Source organism: Pinus tabuliformis, chromosome 7 (assembly GCF_031772625.1).
Source record: "Pinus tabuliformis cultivar Carrire ecotype Pingquan chromosome 7, CPIR1, whole genome shotgun sequence".
NCBI lineage: Eukaryota > Viridiplantae > Streptophyta > Pinopsida > Pinales > Pinaceae > Pinus > Pinus tabuliformis.
The window spans coordinates 2,032,796,283-2,032,815,117 of record NC_142293.1 but is presented as its reverse complement, the minus strand read 5'-3'; positions in this window follow the sequence as shown (position 1 = coordinate 2,032,815,117).

Sequence of the window (18,835 nt, the reverse complement as noted above, 5' to 3'; positions counted from 1 at the left end):
TAGATGCGTTAAGCATTAGGAATCTGATCCTATAGGAAAGTACCATACAAGTGTTAGGATTTGAACATCTTAAGGACTTGTATGAGGCATATTCAGATTTTAAGGAAGCTTATGAAGCTTGCCAAAATCCATTGTTGAGAGATAACAGTTCGTGGTTGGACTATAAGATGCAGGAAGGATCACTGTTCAAAGGAGGACAATTATGTATTCCGGAATGTTCTATGAGAGAGAACTTGATCCAAGAAAAGCATAGTGGAGGTTTAGCCGGGCATTTTGGCATAGACAAGACCTTGGATCAGTTGAGCCACTTTTACTATTGGCCGAAGATGCGCAGAGATGTACAAAGAATTGTAACTAGATGCAAAATGTGTCAGCTTGCAAAGGGACACAGCCGAAACACAGGGTTGTATGCTGATCTGAATTTGAAACTACTTGTAATTTGTTTGCAAGGTATTCAATTCAGAATTATACATGTTTAAAAGATTTCCATGTCTTGCAGAAAGAAAACAAATGAAATTTTCAGCTGTTCATGACCCATTTAAGCATAGCAGATTTATTTCCTTTTACTGTTTAACACACTAAAATGAATTTTTTCTGCAAAATAAATCAACCACAGATGCAAAAGAAGTTGATAAAGCAGTTCACCCCTCCTTGGCTATGTCTGTTGGGTCCAAAGCTCCCAAATGGGCTTGTCCTTGTTTTCATTAAATGCTCAAATTGAAAATACAGCTGAATAGAAGCATCTACAAGTGAAATAGATGGTAAAAATGGGTTCAGAACACTTGAATCCTTCAGGATTGACTATTGGATCACCTCCAATGGATACCTGCAACCCTATACAGTCTTCACAAAACTAGACCCTAGTGGCTCCTAGAAATTTCACGGCTCCAAAACCTCTGCAAATGACCTCAGATGGCTGTAAGAACTGCACCAATGGCTTCAGAAGGTCGAAAATACCCAAAATAATAAAAAAAAATTCGTCCAAAACCGCCTTTCCTAGCCAAAGTTATGGCCATTTAATGATCCCCTCCAGTTTAGCCTAAAAGAACTCCAGCTAACTTTAGTTAATGTCCAGTTAGCTCCGCCAATTATGGCGGGTCCACCAAATTCGCCATGTCCGCCAAAATTTCCGCCAAATCCTAACTGCTAATTAACTGCCCACAAATTCCGCATGTGACCACGTTGCAGTTATTCTTGGATTGCGCGCTGGTGGTTGGGTTTGGCCCACAGTTCTCGGCCTAAGGTCATATGAAAGGGGGGGCTGGCCCCCTTCGGGCCTCGCCCAATCAGAAAGTCAACTTTAAATATTGTTTTCTCCATTCATATAATAAGGAATAACAGCGTGACCTAATGGTAAGGCGGTTGATTGTTGTTACATAGGTCGTGGGTTCAAACCACGGGACTTCCAAAATTTTACATGCGCACCCAACAGCGATTTGCTGACGTCATCCTGGGCCACGTGGCGACCTTCGGGCCTGCCATGTGGCAGCCTGTGATTGGTTGCCGAAAAGGGAATATTCCCTAGAATATTCCTTTTTTAATTTTTTTTTTCAAAAATTAAAATTTCCAATGTTATTGACAAATTCTTCTTTTTGTCATAACTTCCTCATACGGCGACCGTTTTTCGAACCGTTTGTGGTGTCAGAATCGGAAAGACGAGCACTTTCCAGTCGTTCAACTTTGAACCAGTTCTGAGTACTTTAAATTTTGAGCATTTTACGACACTTAGGACATGAGCACCTGATCACGCCTCCCCATTAGGAAGCTTTTGGAACCCAAAAGCCTTCAACTACCTGTTAATGAGGTGAGGGTACAGCTCCCTCACTCTGTCCACCTCCATCCACTTTGCCTTGTTCGGTTTGCTGCCTTTGAAACCAACCCGAACATAATCTACACTGCCCCTCCTTGAAGTGTGTGTCCTTCTGTCAAGGATTGTATCTTCTTTCAGCTCATCTAAGAATTCTGGCGAGAAATTTTCTATAGATGGCAGCTGAACAGCATTTTCATGATCAACAATCAAAGGAGGTTCATACAAACGTAAGTTCTCCACATTGACAACATAATACATTTGCATGTAGGAAGGCAAATCTAATTGAAAAGCATTATTTCCAACCTTCTTGAGGATTTTGAATGGACCATAATGAATAGGATTTAGCTTTTTACCTTCTCCTTGCATTCTTTCCTTACTAATGTACAGCCATACCTCATCTCCTTCTTGAAACTTGTGATCGACTCTATGCTTGTCGTGTCTTTCCTTGTACTTGCCTTGACTCTTCTCAAGCTGTTCTTGAATTTGCTGATGTATTTGCTGAATTCTTTCAATGAATGAACGAGCTTTGTCAATATCACTATGTCCCTCAATGGCGACATCTTTCTCAAGAATGAAATCAAGAGGTGATTTTGGCAAGTAACCAAAACAAGCTTCAAACGGTGAGGTGTTTGTGGAAGAGTGCTTGGCACGATTGTAAGCATGCTGTATGTAGTGAAAATGTTCATCCCAAAGCTTGGGATGCTTGCTGCAATAACCTCTCAAGAGGTGCACAATGGTTCTGTTTACAACTTCGGTTTGTCCATCTGTTTGCGGATGGAAAGCAGTACTTTTCTTCAACTTTGTGTCCATCATCTCCCATAGGTTGGACCAAAAATTCCCCACAAATCTGGAATTCCTGTCACTAATAATGGAAGTAGGCAAACCAAAGTGAATCCATACATGATGAAAAAATAATTCAGCAGTTTGTTCAGCAGTTATAGTTTTCTTACAAGGCATAAGTATACACATTTTGCTGAAACGATCAACTACTACATATAAATAATCATGCCGCTTCCTAGATTTTGGAAAACCTCCTACAAAATCCATAGAGATGCTCTCCCATGGTCTAGAAGGTATCGGCAAATGAGTATACAAACCAAGCTTCCTATTGCTAGGCTTGCTTGTAGCGCATAATGAACATCCTCTTATGAACCTTGAAACAAAATCTACCATGCGAGGCCAATAGCAATACCTCTGTAGATGTGCAACTGTTTTGCTCACACCAAAATGGCCAGCAATAAGAGAAGAATGAGCTTCTCTTATGACATTTATCCTCTCCCCCTGTGGTATACACAACTTTCCCAAATGAAACAGCAAATTGTTATGCATGTGATAGTCATTTTCCTCTACATGATTCCTTTACTCAAATTAGCATACACATCTTTAAAGTCATCATCAGATGCATATTGTTCTATGTAACTATCATGTACAATAGAATCATTCTTAAGTAAAGTAACAGCACCAATAATAGGCCTTGAAAGCATATCAACAACCTTATTCAAAGTACCTTTCTTGTACCTTATTACCAAATGGAACTGTTGCAAGAATCCCATCCATCTGAAGTGTCGTGACTGTTGTAACTTGCTTTGTGATTGCAAGTACTGTAAGGGCTGATGGTCGATATGTATAACAGTTTCTTTGCCCATCAAATAGTGTTTCCACTTTTTGACGCTTTGTACCAACGCATACAACTCCTTATCATATGTAGGATAATTTACAACAGCACCATTAAAAGTTTCAGAATGAAAAGCAATAGGCTTACCATGCTGTAGAAGAACTGCACCCATGGCATAATCACTAGCATCGGTTTGTATCTCAAATGGCTGTCTCAAATCCGGTAATGCAAGGACTGGAGCTGAACTAATCTTCTCTTTCAAAGATTCGAAAGCTTTTTGCTGCTTGCCTCCCCATTGGAAAGCATGCTTCACACTTGTCACTGCATGTATAGGAGCTGCTATAGAAGAGAAGTTAGAGATAAACTTCCTCCAATATTGAGCTACACCCAAAAAACTTCTTACCTCTGTTATGGATTTGGGAGTAGGCCACTTCACAATAGCCTCAATCTTAGCAGGATCAATTCTCAAAGCACCTCCTCCTACTATGTGTCCCAAATAAACCAAAGAAGTCTTTCCAAATTCACACTTTGACATTTTAAGAAATAACTGATTCTTCTTCAAAACATCAAGTACTTTCCTAACATGCATGACATGATCTTCTCTAGACTTGCTGAAAATTAAGATGTCATCTAAGTAGACAATAACAAAATCATCAAGAAAAGGACGCAAGACATCATCCATTACCTGCATGAAAGTTGCAGGTGCATTGCACAAACCAAACGGCATCACAAGCCACTCAAAGAGTCCTTGTTTGGTTTTAAAGGCTGTCTTCCAAATGTCACTTTCTTCAATTCTTACTTGATGATATCCACTGCGCAAGTCTAGCTTAGTGAAATATCGAGCATCTTTCAGCTGATCTAGCAAATCATCTATCCTTGGGAGTGGGTAACGATTCTTTACCGTTATCTTGTTCAAGGCCCTAAAATCAACACACATACGCCAAGTGCCATCTTTCTTTGGAATCAATACAATCAGTGACCCACATGGCGAAGTACTTGGCCTTATGAAACCCTTGTCCAACAAGTCCTTGATTTGCTTCTTTATTTCAACATTCTCCATAATAGACATGGGGTACATGCCTATGTTTGGAAGAGGACAATCTGGATGCAAATGGATTTCATGTTGAATCTCCCTCTTAGGAGGCAAACCTGTTGGCTCCTGAAACATCTCATGATATGCATCAACTACATCATACAGATCTGATTTAAGTTTTGGATCACAATTGTCAAATGACTCATGATTCACATCAACCTTGGGCTTAATCATAAGAAGAACAAAATTCTTACTTGAATTGACCAGCCTTTTTACCTGTCCTGCATTCACCATCGCTATATTTTTCTCCTTGCGATGAGCTCTAACAATGAACTCCTTGCCATCTTTGAAAAGATGATATTTGTTTTCATGGCGATGAAAGATAGCTTTCCTGTCAAACAAGTAAGGACTCCCCAAAACAATTCCTGCTATATCAAAAGGTACCAAATCAAGTTCAACTGTGTCAATAAAATGTGCAGTAATTGCAAAACGCAATGTGCACTTTCTTGAAACTTGTAAATTTTCATCCTTGCAAATCCATCCAAGTGGATATGGCTTCGGATGTGGAACGGTCTCAAGTTTAAGCTGCTTGACCAAGTCCTCTGATATAAGGTTTGCTTGTGACCCACTATCAAAAAGTGTGTCAATTTTAGTATGTTTTGAAATCACCCTCACATGAAACAGTTCAATTCTTTCTTCCTCATTAGGAGCTTGTACATGGCAGTTTGAGGTACTAGTGCTGGCTTGAGTTTCAATTTCTTTTCCCTTCAAGTTTTTCAAACCCATGGCTGCAACTTTGGTTTCATCACCTGAATCTTCCCCTAAATCTTGTGGTGTAGATGTAGTAGCAACAGTTTTCTGTTTCCCTTTGGATTTGTTAAATTGAGGTCTTTTTTCAGGATGTAATTTCCAACAGTTTTTCTCCTCATGGCCTGGTTTAGAACAGTGTTTACAGATCACTTTCTCACTCTCCTATTTGACAGATGCATTCTTTTTTCTCTTTCCCTTGGAGGTTTTCTCTTTGTTTTTCCCCTTGGGGGGCTTGTTTCTACCCTCTTCAAATGTGTTTTTTCCCCTTGCCTCTAAATGGGTAGCTTGGACACAAACCTTGTCCAGGCTAGTAGGGTTAAACATCAAGATGGTGTGTCTAAGGTAGCTATGCAAGCCACTGATGTATTTCATCAAGGTTTCTTGGGTCTGTAAATCTACCCCTAACAAGAGAGCTCTTCTCCTGAATTCTTGGGTGTAGTCTTGGACACTCTGACCCTTAAGTTGTCTGAAATTTTGCCAATTCATAATGGCTTTCTGCATGTGAGCAAGAGGATAAAACTGTTTTTTAATGGCTAATAGAAATTCAGGCCATGTTAAGGTAACCTTACCAAATTTCTTGATCTCCTCTTTAGTCTTGGCCTCCCACTAGACCAATGCTGCTCCATCCATTCTCAAAGAAGCCAACTGAATCTTTGTGGCATCATCATGCATATTCTGGATCCTCAAGGAAACTTCCAACTGCCTAATCCAGTTGTCAAGCTTTTCTGCATTCACTTCACCATTAAACATAGGTAATTCGAATTTTACATCAAGCTTCAAAAAAGGACTTTTTCCAGAGGATCTATGCTTATGAACAGAAGAAGACGAGGATGAAGAGGAAGAAGGTGAAGATGGGGGTGGTGGATCACCATTTCCTCCATGTCCTTTCTTGGAATGATCATCATCCTTCTTACCTCCTGAAGAGCCCTCTCCTTCATGTGGATGTTTGGACCCTTCTCCAGCCAATTTCTCATTTCTTTCTTGGTACAATATCCTCACCATTTCAGTGAGGTCTAAGAAAGCCTTTCTGAAGACTCTTTCTTATTCTCTTGGATCTGTCTCTGTAGGAATTTCTCCTTCATGTTCAGACATCCTGGAAGCTTCTGTTGAGACTCTTGAGGGTGAAATTGAAGGTGGAGGTGATGGCTCTCTGGCCTTCCTTGACTGAGGATTCTCTCGTTCTCTAGTCAACTGTCCTTCCCCTCTTTTAAGTTTCAACCTGGTAAGCATCAATACTTGCAAGACAGTTAGAAGATCTTTGCACAAAACCCTGAGCTCTGATACCAACTTGATCTGAATTTGAAACTACTTGTAATTTGTTTGCAAGGTATTCAATTCAGAATTATACATGTTTAAAAGATTTCCATGTCTTGCAGAAAGAAAACAAATGAAATATTCAGCTGTTCATGACCCATTTAAGCATAGCAGATTTATTTCCTTTTACTGTTTAACACACTAAAACGAATTTGTTCTGCAAAATAAATCAACCACAGATGCAAAAGAAGTTGATAAAGCAGTTCACCCCTCCTGGGCTACGTCTGTTGGGTCCAAAGCTCCCAAATGGGCTTGTCCTTGTTTTCATTAAATGCTCAAATTGAAAATACAGCTGAATAGAAGCATCTACAGGTGAAATAGATGGTAAAAATGGATTCAGAACACTTGAATCCTTCAGGATTGACTATTGGATCACCTCCAATGGATACCTGCAACCCTATACAGTCTTCACAAAACTGGGCCCTGGTGGCTCCTAGAACTTTCACGGCTCCAAAACCTCTGCAAATGACCTCAGATGGCTATAATAACTGCACCAATGGCTTCAGAAGGTCGAAAATACCCAAAATAAAAAAAAAAAAAAATCGTCCAAAACCGCCTTTCCTAGCCAAAGTTATGGCCATTTAATGATCCCCTCCAGTTTAGCCTAAAAGAACTCCAGCTAACTTTAGTTAATGTCTAGTTAGCTCTGCCAATTATGGCGGGTCCGCCAAATTCGCCATGTCCGCCAAAATTTCCGCCAAATCCTAACTGCTAATTAACTGCCCACAAATTCCGCATGTGACCACGTTGCAGTTATTCTTGGATTGCGCGCTGGTGGTTGGGTTTGGCCCACGGTTCTCGGCCCAAGGTCATATGAAAGGGGGGGCTGGCCCCCTTCGGGCCCCGCCCAATCAGAAAGTCAACTTTAAATATTTTTTTTTCCATTCATATAATAAGGAATAACAGCGTGACCTAACGGTAAGGTGGTTGATTATTGTTACATAGGTCGTGGGTTCAAACCACAGGACTTCCAAAATTTTACATGCGCACCCAATAGCCATTTGTTGACGTCATCCTGGGCCACATGGCGGCCTCCGGGCCTACCACGTGGCAGCCTGTGATTGGTTGCCAAAAAGGGAATATTCCCTAGAATATTCCGCAGAATATTCCTTTTTTTAATTTTTTTTTTCAAAAATTAAAATTTCCAATGTTATTGACAAATTCTTCTTTTTGCCATAACTTCCTCATATGGCGACCGTTTTTTGAACCGTTTATGGCGCCGGAATCGGGAAGACGAGAAATTTCCAGTCGTTCAACTTTGAACCAGTTCTGAGCACTTTAAATTTTGAGCATTTTACGACACTTAGTACATGAGCACCTGACCATATGCACCCTTACCCATTCCGAGCAGACCTTGGGACTTAGTTAGTTTATAGTTTGTCTTAGGTCTGCCGAAGAAACAACGGGGATTCGATTTCATCATGGCGGTGGTGGATCGTTTCACTAAAATGGCACATTTCATTCCATGCAGGAAAACCAGTGATGCCACACATGTAGTGCACTTATTTTTTACTGAGATAGTTAGATTACATGGCTTGCCAAAGTCTATTGTTTCAGATCGAGATGTTAAATTTATAGGACATTTTTGGTGAACCTTATGGAAGAAGTTAGACACCAAACTAAACTTCAGCTCAGCTCATCATCCACAGACCGAGGGCCAAACCGAAGTGGTGAACCGAAGTCTAGGAATTTTTTTGAGGAGTTTGGTTGGAGAAAATTCTTGACAGTGGGATTGTGTGCTTGCACAAGCGGAATTTGCTTATAATGATTCGTCCAACCGGAGTATAGGCAGTAGTCCTTTCCAGATCCTATACGGAATGCACCCACATGGAGTACATGAGTTACGGGATTTGGGACAGTTGGAGCGTAGGAGTGCTGATGGTGAAGACTTCGCAAAGGCAATCAACAATCTTCATGAACAGGTGAAATTAAAATTACAGAACAACAACCAAAGATACAAGCAGAAGGTAGTTTCGAAAAGGCGGGAGGTGCAATTCAACGTAGGAGACCTGATATTAGCACACCTATGCAAGGAGAGGTTTCCTAAAGGCGAGTACAACAAGTTGAAATGGAAAAAGATTGGGCCTTGTAGGATTCTTCAGAAATTTTCTGCAAATGCTTATGAATTGCAGTTACTCCCAGGTATTGGAACTTCACCCATTTTTAATATAGCAGACCTGTACCACTACATTGCGGTAGAGGATGAAGACAGTTCGGAAAGACGAACACAGGACACCCAGGAAGAGAGTGACATGTGGATTAAACAAATTCCCCCAGCAAAGCCTCTAGAGATGGAACAGATCCTAGATACCCAGGGGGCTAGATGGACCCGATGGAAGGAATATCTACAATACCTAGTCAAGTGGAAGGGTCATCCTATTGAAGATAGTTCTTGGTTAGATGCTAGCCAGATTTAGAATGCTGGGTACTCTATTGAAGAGCTCATGGATAGGAGCCATGAATTTCATTCACTTCGAGAGCCTGATGCAGGAGCACCTGAATGAAGAGGCGACAACTGGGAGTTGGTTCTTGTTTTTTGTTTATTTTTCGTTCTATTTTAACGAATAGAGAGGAAAGCATCTCAATTTATATTTTATTTTCATTTTGTATTATTGTAAGTGAAGACTAAATCGACCATTATTAGTTTTGAATTAGACAAGATAGGATTAGATGGGAGTTAGTTTGAGAAAATTGTCTCAAAACTGAGAAAATAGTTCCTCGAATTGCAAGAGGAACTGCCTCTGATGTATTAAAAAGAAAACAAGAAGGAAGGTTGGGGGGGAAAGGATTGCGGATAGGATTGAGGAGACTGAGAACCAAGAATTGTGTGTGGATTTCATCGGAAACAGAGGTTTTTCATGTTGTAAGCAGGCTCAAGGCCGAGACTCTGTAATACTGTTTAATTGGTGAATAATTTATGCTGTCTGTGTGAATTTCTTTATCAGACCCGTCAAAATCATATTGTGCATGCTTTCACATCTATTTGTTTGTATTTCGATAGAGAATCTATGATTTCCTATTTCCATAAGAATCAACAAATGCGTTCCCATCTTTGATCGTTGAAAACCCAGAGACAAAGACAAATTTAGTGTTGTTTAATTTCGCGAGTGAAAATCCCATTTACACAGATAAATCGTGCAAAAACACTTAGCGGATCCGTATAATGGATTTGAAATATTATGCACATGAGTGTTGAGTCTTGTCGGGTCCGTCACATATTATTGCATCGCTACAAGGGAGTGGTCTATGTTAAGATCTGGACCTGAACCTTTGCGATTTGTGATTGCCGACACGTCACATCGGCATTCGGGAGTGGGAGTAGTAAAGCATTAAGTGGGCGTATTGCAATCGCCGATAGCGATTAGCGATATCGCATCGGACCTCTGCCAAAGGGAAGCGCCGATAGTGCAGACTATTGGGACTACCGACCGCCGATATTGTGATTCAATCTGGGTCGTCTAATCAGCCAGATCTGGATCTTCAACATAATATATGGAATTGCTTGAAAAAGGGGAAAAACGTTGTTTTGGCAGTTTTCAAGGGTATTTCGGTCCTGAAAGGGAAAAAGCATTGTTTTAAGCCTTTTCATAGGCCTTTGGGTTCCGAAAGGAAAAGGCATAGTATTCAATAAAAAGGGGTGTTCAGCGAGGTGGTTGTTGGGTCATATTGATCCATTTGTGGGTTTATAGAAAACCATTGTTTCTGTTGTGTTAGTGATAAATAATTTGAGCAGAGTACCTTTGTCCTTAAGAGTTAAGACGATGTATCTTCAATCAAGATAGGTGCAACCATTTGTAGTACTAGTTATTCAACCTAATGGCTTCCTTCTAGATGGTAGGGACTTCTAGCAGGGGTTCTATCAAATGATCGATTCAACCAAATTTCTTAATAGAGGATGGTTTCAACAAAGTACCTTTTGCATCATTTATATGTCAATAATTGGCTATTGGTTGCTCAAACAATTTTACAAAGGATTTTCCCAAGTCCAAAACAAGTATTGTTTTACCCAAAAGATGCAAACTTTCTAAATATGAAGTCTTGCTCAAGGGCTTTATTATCTAAACCATTTCTCTTATATTGTATCTAGGCAGATTAGTCCTTCTCGGTTCCATATCATCTAAATTAATGCGTTGATGCAACCTGATAGTGAGTGTTTTTCTTTACCCAAAAGCAACAACCTCTAAATAAGAAAATTCACCCTTGGACTAAATACGCAGAAATCCCCCCTAATCTAGTTTAATTAACTCTTAGATTTTTTTTTTCCACCTTCCTTCTACCCAAAATGGAGTGTTCACTAATTTCCTTCAGCATTAGCTTCTTAGCTCAGTGGCTCTCAGAATTCCCTATGGCAATGTAGAATGGCCACTATCCTTCAGTGGTATCTTTGATAAGAGATATATCAATGGCTTTGTCTTTTTTTTCCTCTCGTCCATCCTAACTATTGCTAGGATCTACACTCCCTTTTGTGAGTTATGTGACCTTATTTACAAAGTCATGCAACCCATCATTGTCATTGTCTTTTGGCTTACTTGCCTCAGATTGGAACTTCAAAAATAATTTTTTTTCCTTCAACTCAGTCAAGCTAGTAGGAACATCACCAACTATTAAGGGGGCTCTAAGACCAACTTTTTGAAAGGAAGACAAGACATTTACATGACGAGAATTAGAACAGAGGAAAGTAGCACCGATGTCATTGAGAAGACAAAAGCGAGTATGGATGTCAAAATGAGCTGTCAAATTAGTATTTTGAGTTTCATATTGTTGATTGGAATATCTTATGCATTCATGGTTGCGTGTTCCAGCCATTTAGATCAAAACATGGAGAGAAGTTAATGCGACAAAAGATAGAGGCACCAGGAAACATAACTAGATCTAAGTTTCCTATGGAGAAAGATCCGAGCAAAGAAGAAAAAATAGTTCAAAAGTAAATATATCTCTCAATGCAACATTACATTCCGTTTTATTAATATTTTGTTGTTTTTAACTTGATGTTGGAGGTTAAATTCACGCGAGAATGTTTCATGTGTGTATTCAAACAAAAGCAGAAGCATTATTAACAGTACAAGACAAGGACAAGATATAATTGTGTTGTCATGTGCAATAAGTAATCCCATCAATGATTGTTGGTGATACAACCCAAATTAGGAGCACAAAAGAAAAGTACCTGCCATGGAGCAACACAGGAGATAACTCCAACAATTCACTTAATCAGGAGAATCAGCAGCAAATACTGTAGCTCTTGATTGATAAAAGCACCTGAGGGGTGGATATACGAAATATTCTGAAAGTGATTAATCATAAAATAATGAAGATGTTGTGAATTGAAGAAAAATTAGGTTTGGTAATACCATAACTGAATATTTGGGGTTTTGAGCTTCTCCATTGGAAAAGTACCCTAGTTGACACCAAGTAAGCACACAAGGAGGATAATTTTTATAGAGTAGAATTCATTGGCAGACCATCTCTCAAAGCATGGGACCTCGATACTAATGAGGCTCATCAATAAGTAAACTATATGGATCACAATGCCACTCTCCAGCTTATTAAATTGACTTTTCTCATATTTATTTACATATTTTGTTATATTTTGCTTAGTGAGAAGAGTAAAGGTGAGTTACGATGTCATGTGGCCTAATGTGTGTTAAATGCAAGAATTGGAGCAGCTTTGCATTGACTTAAGTGTAGGAATTCAGTGTAGGCAAGCAAGAGAGTTTTCAAGAGTTGGTCTCCCTCCTTAACTCCTCAAATCATTAAAATATTCATCTACTCTATCTCAACAGCTCTACGTCACTGAAAACCAAGCAAATCGAGTTCATTGGAAGCTAAGCCAGTGATATTCAAGGAAGAGTTATTCTCGAGTTAGGGAGCCAAGTATCCCTATTTTCTAGGGAGATGTTGGTAGGTCCAGTTTTGTATAAATAAGAGAGTTAAGGGAATCATTAGGATTCGATTTTTTGTTGTAGCCAAGAGGCCATGTTGAGCTAAAACATTTTGAGTGTTATTGTTATGATGTACTTGATATTTTTATGATAATGAGAAATTTTGTTTTGATCCAGCACTGAGTTGACTCAGAGGGCTGAAGCTCTTGGGTTCGTGCCCAAACCTAGCAACAAAAGTTTTCTCTTTTGTAGTTGTATTCTTAGCTTAGAATGATAGTTAGCTATTGAAGTTTATTTATGTTTTTTGTTTTTTAGCTTAGGAGGTTATTTGAATTGTTGCTTAACCTTGTTTCCATCAGTTTAAAGAGGTTGATTAGTATTGAAGGTTAATGAGGTGAAATTATACCAGAAAATCATGTGACAGTGGCCCCTATCTGATCTCCCTCATGGGATCATGATTAGAGGACCCCACACTCACAACCCCAAAAACAGAGTTTACTAAAATGGAGTGTTTACTAATTTCCTTCAGCATTAGCTTCTTAGCTCAGTGGCTCTCAAAATTCCCTATGGCAATGTAGAAAGGCCACTATCCTTCAATGGTATCTTTGACAAGAGATATATCAATGGCTTTGTCTTTGTTTTCCTCTCTTCCATCATAACTATTGCTAGGATCTACACTCTCTTTTGTGAGTTATGTGACCTTATTTACAATGTCATGCAACCCATCATTGTCATTGTCTTTTGGCTTACTTGCCTCAGATTGGAACTTCAAAAATAATTATTTTTTTCCTTCAACTCAATCAAGCTAGTAGGAACATCACAAACTATTAAGGGGGCTCTAAGACCAATTTTTTGAAAGGAAGACAAGGCATTTACATGACGAGAATTAGAATAGAGGCAAGTAGCACCGGTGTCATTGAGAAGACAAAAGTGAGTATCAATGTCAAAATGAGCAGTCAAATTAGTATTTTGAGTTGCATATTGTTGATTGGAGTACTCTTATGCATTCATGGCGGCGGGTCCCAACCATTTAGATCAAAACATGGAGAGAAGTTAATGCAACAAAAGATAGAGGCATCGGGAAACATAACTAGATTTAAGTTTCCTATGGAGAAAGATCCGAGCAATGAAGAAAAAATAGTTCAAAAGTAAATATATCTCTCAATGCAACATTACATTCCGTCTTATTAATATTTTGTTGTTTTTTACTTGATGTTAGAGGTTAAATTCACGCGAGAATGTTTCATGTGTGTAGTCAAACAAAAGCAGAAACATTATTAACAATACAGGACAGGACAAGACATAATTGTGTTGTCATGTGCAATAGGTAATCCCATCAATGATTGTTGGTGCTGCAACCCAAATTAGGAGCACAAAAGAAAAGTACTTGCCATGGAGCAGTGCAAGAGATAACTCCTATAATTCACTTAATTAGGAGAATTGGCAACAAAGACTGTAGCTCTTGATCGATAAAAGCACTTGAGGGGTGGACATACGAAATATTCTGAAAGTGATTAATCACACAATAATGAAGATGTTGTGAACTGAAGAAAAATCAGGCTTGGTAATACCATAACTGAATATTTTGGGTTTTGAGTTTCTTCATTGGAAAAACACCCTAGTTGACACCAAGTAAGCACACAAGGAGGACACTTTTTATAGAGTAGAATTCATTGGCGGACCAGATCTCAAAGCATGGGACCTCGGCACTGATGAGGCTCATCAATAGGTAAACTATATGGATCAAAATGCCACTCTCCAGCTTATTAAAGTGACTTTTCTCATATTTATTTACATATTTTGTTATATTTTTCTTAGTGAGAAGAGTAAAGGTGAGTTACTATGTCATGTGGCCTAATGTGTGTTAAATGCAAGAATTGGACCAGTTTTGGGTTGACTTAAGTGCAGGAATTTGGGTTAGGCAAGCAAGATAGTTTTCAGGAGTTGGTCTCCCTCCTTAACTCCTCAAATCATTAAAATATTCCTCCACTCTATCTCATCAACTCGGTGTCACTGACAACCAAGCAAACCGAGTTCTTTGGGAGCCAAGCCAGCGACAGCCAAGGAAGAGTTATTCTCGAGTTAGGGAACCAAGTATCCCTATTTTCTAGGGATATGTTGGTAGCTCTAGTTTTGTATAAATAAGAGAGCTAAGGGAGTTATTAGGATTCGATTTTTTGTTGTAGCCAAGAGGCCATTTTGAGCTAAAAATTTTTGAGTGTTATTGTTATGATGTACTTCACATTTTTATGATAATGAGAATTTTATTTTTGATCCAGCACTGAGTTGACTCAGAGGGCTGAAGCTTTTGGGTTAAGGCCCAAACCTAGCAATAGAAGTTCCTCTTTTGTAGTTGTATTCTTAGCTTAGAATGATAGTTAGTTGTTGAAGTTTATTTATGTGTTTTTTTTTTTAGCTTAGGAGGTTATTTGAATTGTTGCTTAACCTTGTTTTTATCAGTTTAAAGAGGTTGATTAGTATTGAAGGTTAATGAGGTGAAATTATACCAGAAAATCATGTGACAGTGGCCCCTATCTAATCTCCCTCACGGGATCATGATTAGAGGACCCCACTCTCACAGCACCAAAAACAGAGTTTGTCTTTTGTTTATTGCATAGATTGATTTTCATTCTTAGCTGGATAACTGTTTATGATTTCTTGGAAGCATCTACAATCGTTATCTTGTTTCTTAGGGTTTCTGTAGCTTAAAAAACAATCCATTTCATACAACTATTACTTAACAATAGATAGATCAACTTTCTCAAATTCAACTCATCTTTTCCATGTGGACATATAGTGATTTATAAATGAAAAGAGAAATAGGTTTTATTGCAGGGATTTTTAATATGTAGGAAGGGACTCCTCCAACCAGCTTCACCTAGGTCTTCTCCACCTTCCATTGAGGCATACTAGCGCATAGTTTGAACCTCTATTTCCCAGCCACCGTGAGCAAGCTACCTTTGGCAAATCTGACCTCCTTGGGGTGTTGGGCTTGGCCTTGGGCATTTTTCACCTTGACTACACCTTCTACAACTTTCATGTACCCCTCCAACACCTCATTTAACAATCCTTACCCTCCAAAACCTCTCATCTAACTTCCTGTAGCATTTCAGGACATCTTGTCTAAGATCAGGTCATCCTGTACCAGTGTCCTATAACAAACCTGTAGTAGCCTATTTTGACCGTGTTTTGACCTGAAATGATAGGATAGCCTAGTATAGGAGTATATTATCCCCTCAGCTTGGACTCCATGACCGGAAGTGCCACTTAGACCAGCTTTTCCATTCCTTTCCCTCCTGCAAGATCAGATAGCATTAGCTTTTAGATTTCTGAAGTTAGCAATTAATACTTTTTCTGCAAATGTGAATGAGATAGTTAATGTGTGCATGTTTGAATTCTGAAATGATAAAGTAACTTTCTATTTTTAAGCAGTCTTGATAGCTAGATGATCAATTGAAAGATTAGCATAGTTTCCTTTCTACAAGTAATTTGTGTCATTTCATAGTTAGATGATTTATAGAATTTCATATCATTTACCATTTGGCAACTTTCATTTCCTACATAGACAAGCATTTACTTTTCCTGCACTAGAGCTAGCTTTACATTCACTGTCAGTGGTCAAACTCCCTTTAATTCAATAGAGGGTTGGTCTAGAACCATAATGGTAAAGTGCCCCAGTTGAGAAGTGACATGAGTAGAATGATGCATCTGCTGTGTATATAGCACTGTCACCTCCAAGTTTGTACGAAACCCCGGGTTGATAACACTAGTAGAAAATGATGAAATTAGTGACTAGGTGACTAAAAACATTAGTCACCGCAATTATTTCAAGTGAATTACTACTAAATTTGAGCAATTTTAAGCGACCGAATTAAAAATGACTAACATAAACAACTAATTTAGTCTAGGGATAAAATAAACGACTAGATAATAAATGACTAAACTAAAAACGACTAACTTAAATGACTAATTTAGTTTATGATTAAAATATATGACTACATAATAAGTGACAAAATTAATAATGATTAACGTAAATGACTATTATAGTCAAAGAATAAAAATACAACCAAATAACAAGTACAACAAGTATATGAATTAGTCAATTATGTTAGTTTTTTTAATTGTGTCACCCTAGAAATGGAAAATTGAAATTTTGATACCGAAGTGTTACATTTCACTACAAGGGTCTCTGAATCCATCTGCAGTGCATATATATATGATTAAAAAATATCCCATCCCTAGTTATTATTTAATGGTATATGAACCTTTGTTAATGATTTAAATGTTTTTAATAGTGGATATATAGCTGATAAAGTAAGTGATGAAATGAAGCTCATTTCAAGAAAATCAAATTGTTAATTTTTTAATGGTATATGAACCTTTGTTAACGATTAATTAATTGTTCCCCGATGGGGGTGATCATTTTGGAGGCCATTTGGCAGTGCAATATTATTGGATCGAGGAGCTAGAGGGGCCTCCACGTGCCACATGAACGCAATGAAGAGTTGTCAGAACCCATACCCCACTCCCCGCAAGCAGTGTTTAATATCGCACAGGGACTGCATGCAGGAGATCATTCACAGGCGTTGGGCGATGAGGAGAGAATGTTGGGAGAGGATGAGGTCATGTGGTAATTTGTTTGCGTCCTGGCTTGGGTTGTGGCATGGGGCAGCTGAATAGGACGAGACCATCAAATTCAGATGAGAGGGGAATTCTCACCTGCATCAAGCATGGCCATTAGATCTAGGGGAAGATTTCTCTATCCAGCGTAACGAATTATAATCTGGTTCCAGGACTGGAATGCATGGGTCAAGAGAAGACACATAGTTTTCCTTAGTCTGGCTCTATCTCTGGTTTGAGGAAGTTCCACTGGATAATATTTTTCTAGGGGAGAGTGACTTCAGGTGCCATCTCTGGGGTTGTTTGAGCTCTGCGGACCCCGGGACCTGTGGCGTGCCTTCCTTCTTCTTTGTTGGCCGTGGTTATGGTGCTGGTGCTTGGGACTTCGGGCTCTTTAATCCTAGTAGATAATATTATTAATTATGTTCAACAAATCTGGTACAATAAGTGGAGTTTTATTTCAGTATTATCAATTCAAAATTTCATGGTGTGTTTCTCTGGTCAGGTGGTACACTTCCCATGGCGGTGCGATCGATGGTGGTGGTGTTGGTTGTATTCCTCAACATCGAGGGCGTGCCCAAAGGGGGAGGTGCCGACCCACGTATGGATGAACGCTAGCAGGATGGAGAGCCTAGTTCAGACTCTGAGTCGACTAAGAGTCACCACTTCACTGCGGACATGGCCCTGTCCCCAGCCTGCTCCTTGGGCCACGTAGAAGCTTAGGTCACCTTGGAGTCCATCACGACCTAGTTGAATAACATACAACTCAACATTGATACACTGAGGGAGTAGATGTACGATGACAAGAATGAATTGGTTGCTTATATTAATGATCTCCTGCATATGCAGAATGAGACCCTGGATTTGGTGGAAGATCTTCGGTGTCAACGCCTTCGACGCACAAACGACCATCTCCGCGCCCTGGAGACTCAGGTGGAACACATTGATTAATATCATATGCATGAACGTGTTGCTTTCTTTGTTGCACCTCCCACGTTTCTTCCCAATCCCCCTCCTTAATGTGTAATTCTAAGACATGTAATTTTGATCTTTTTGTGCCGACAATAACCAAAGACACCAGCTGTCTTAGATTCTCTTCAGGCTTCTTACTGTTTAGAGCAAGGCTTGTGTTAACCCTTAAACTTGTGACATTGTATTTTGTTGCAGTAGTGATGTATTTGGTTGACACTTCTGCTATGATAATATACCGAATGTTTTTATCGAAAAAAAGATCTAATTGTTATTAATAGTTGATAGATAAAATAAGTGATAAAATGAAGTTCATTTCAAAAAACCAAATTGTTAATTTTTTAATGGTATATGAACCTTTGTTATTTTTTTAATAGTATACAATCCTTTGTTAATGATTTAATTTTGTTAGTTTTTTAAATGGTATATGAATTTTTGGTAATAATTTAGTTGTTTTTAATAGTGAATAGATAAAGTAAGTGATGAAATGAAACTCATTTCAAGAAAATTATTTGTTGATTTTTTAATGGTATATAAATCGTTGTTAATTTTTTAATAGTATAAAACACAACACCCCCATTTTTGATTTGTTTACTTCAAATAATGGGGACCTTTTCCATAAAAATTTCGGCTAAACACCTTTTAGGATTTTTATTTAGTTGATTATCATACACGATTTTTAATTTTTAATTTTCTTTGGATTTTTGTTTTGATTGCTTTGTTGAAATCAATTTTTCATAAGCTTCCCATTGATGCTTGTTTTACCTCATTTGGACAACTGGTTT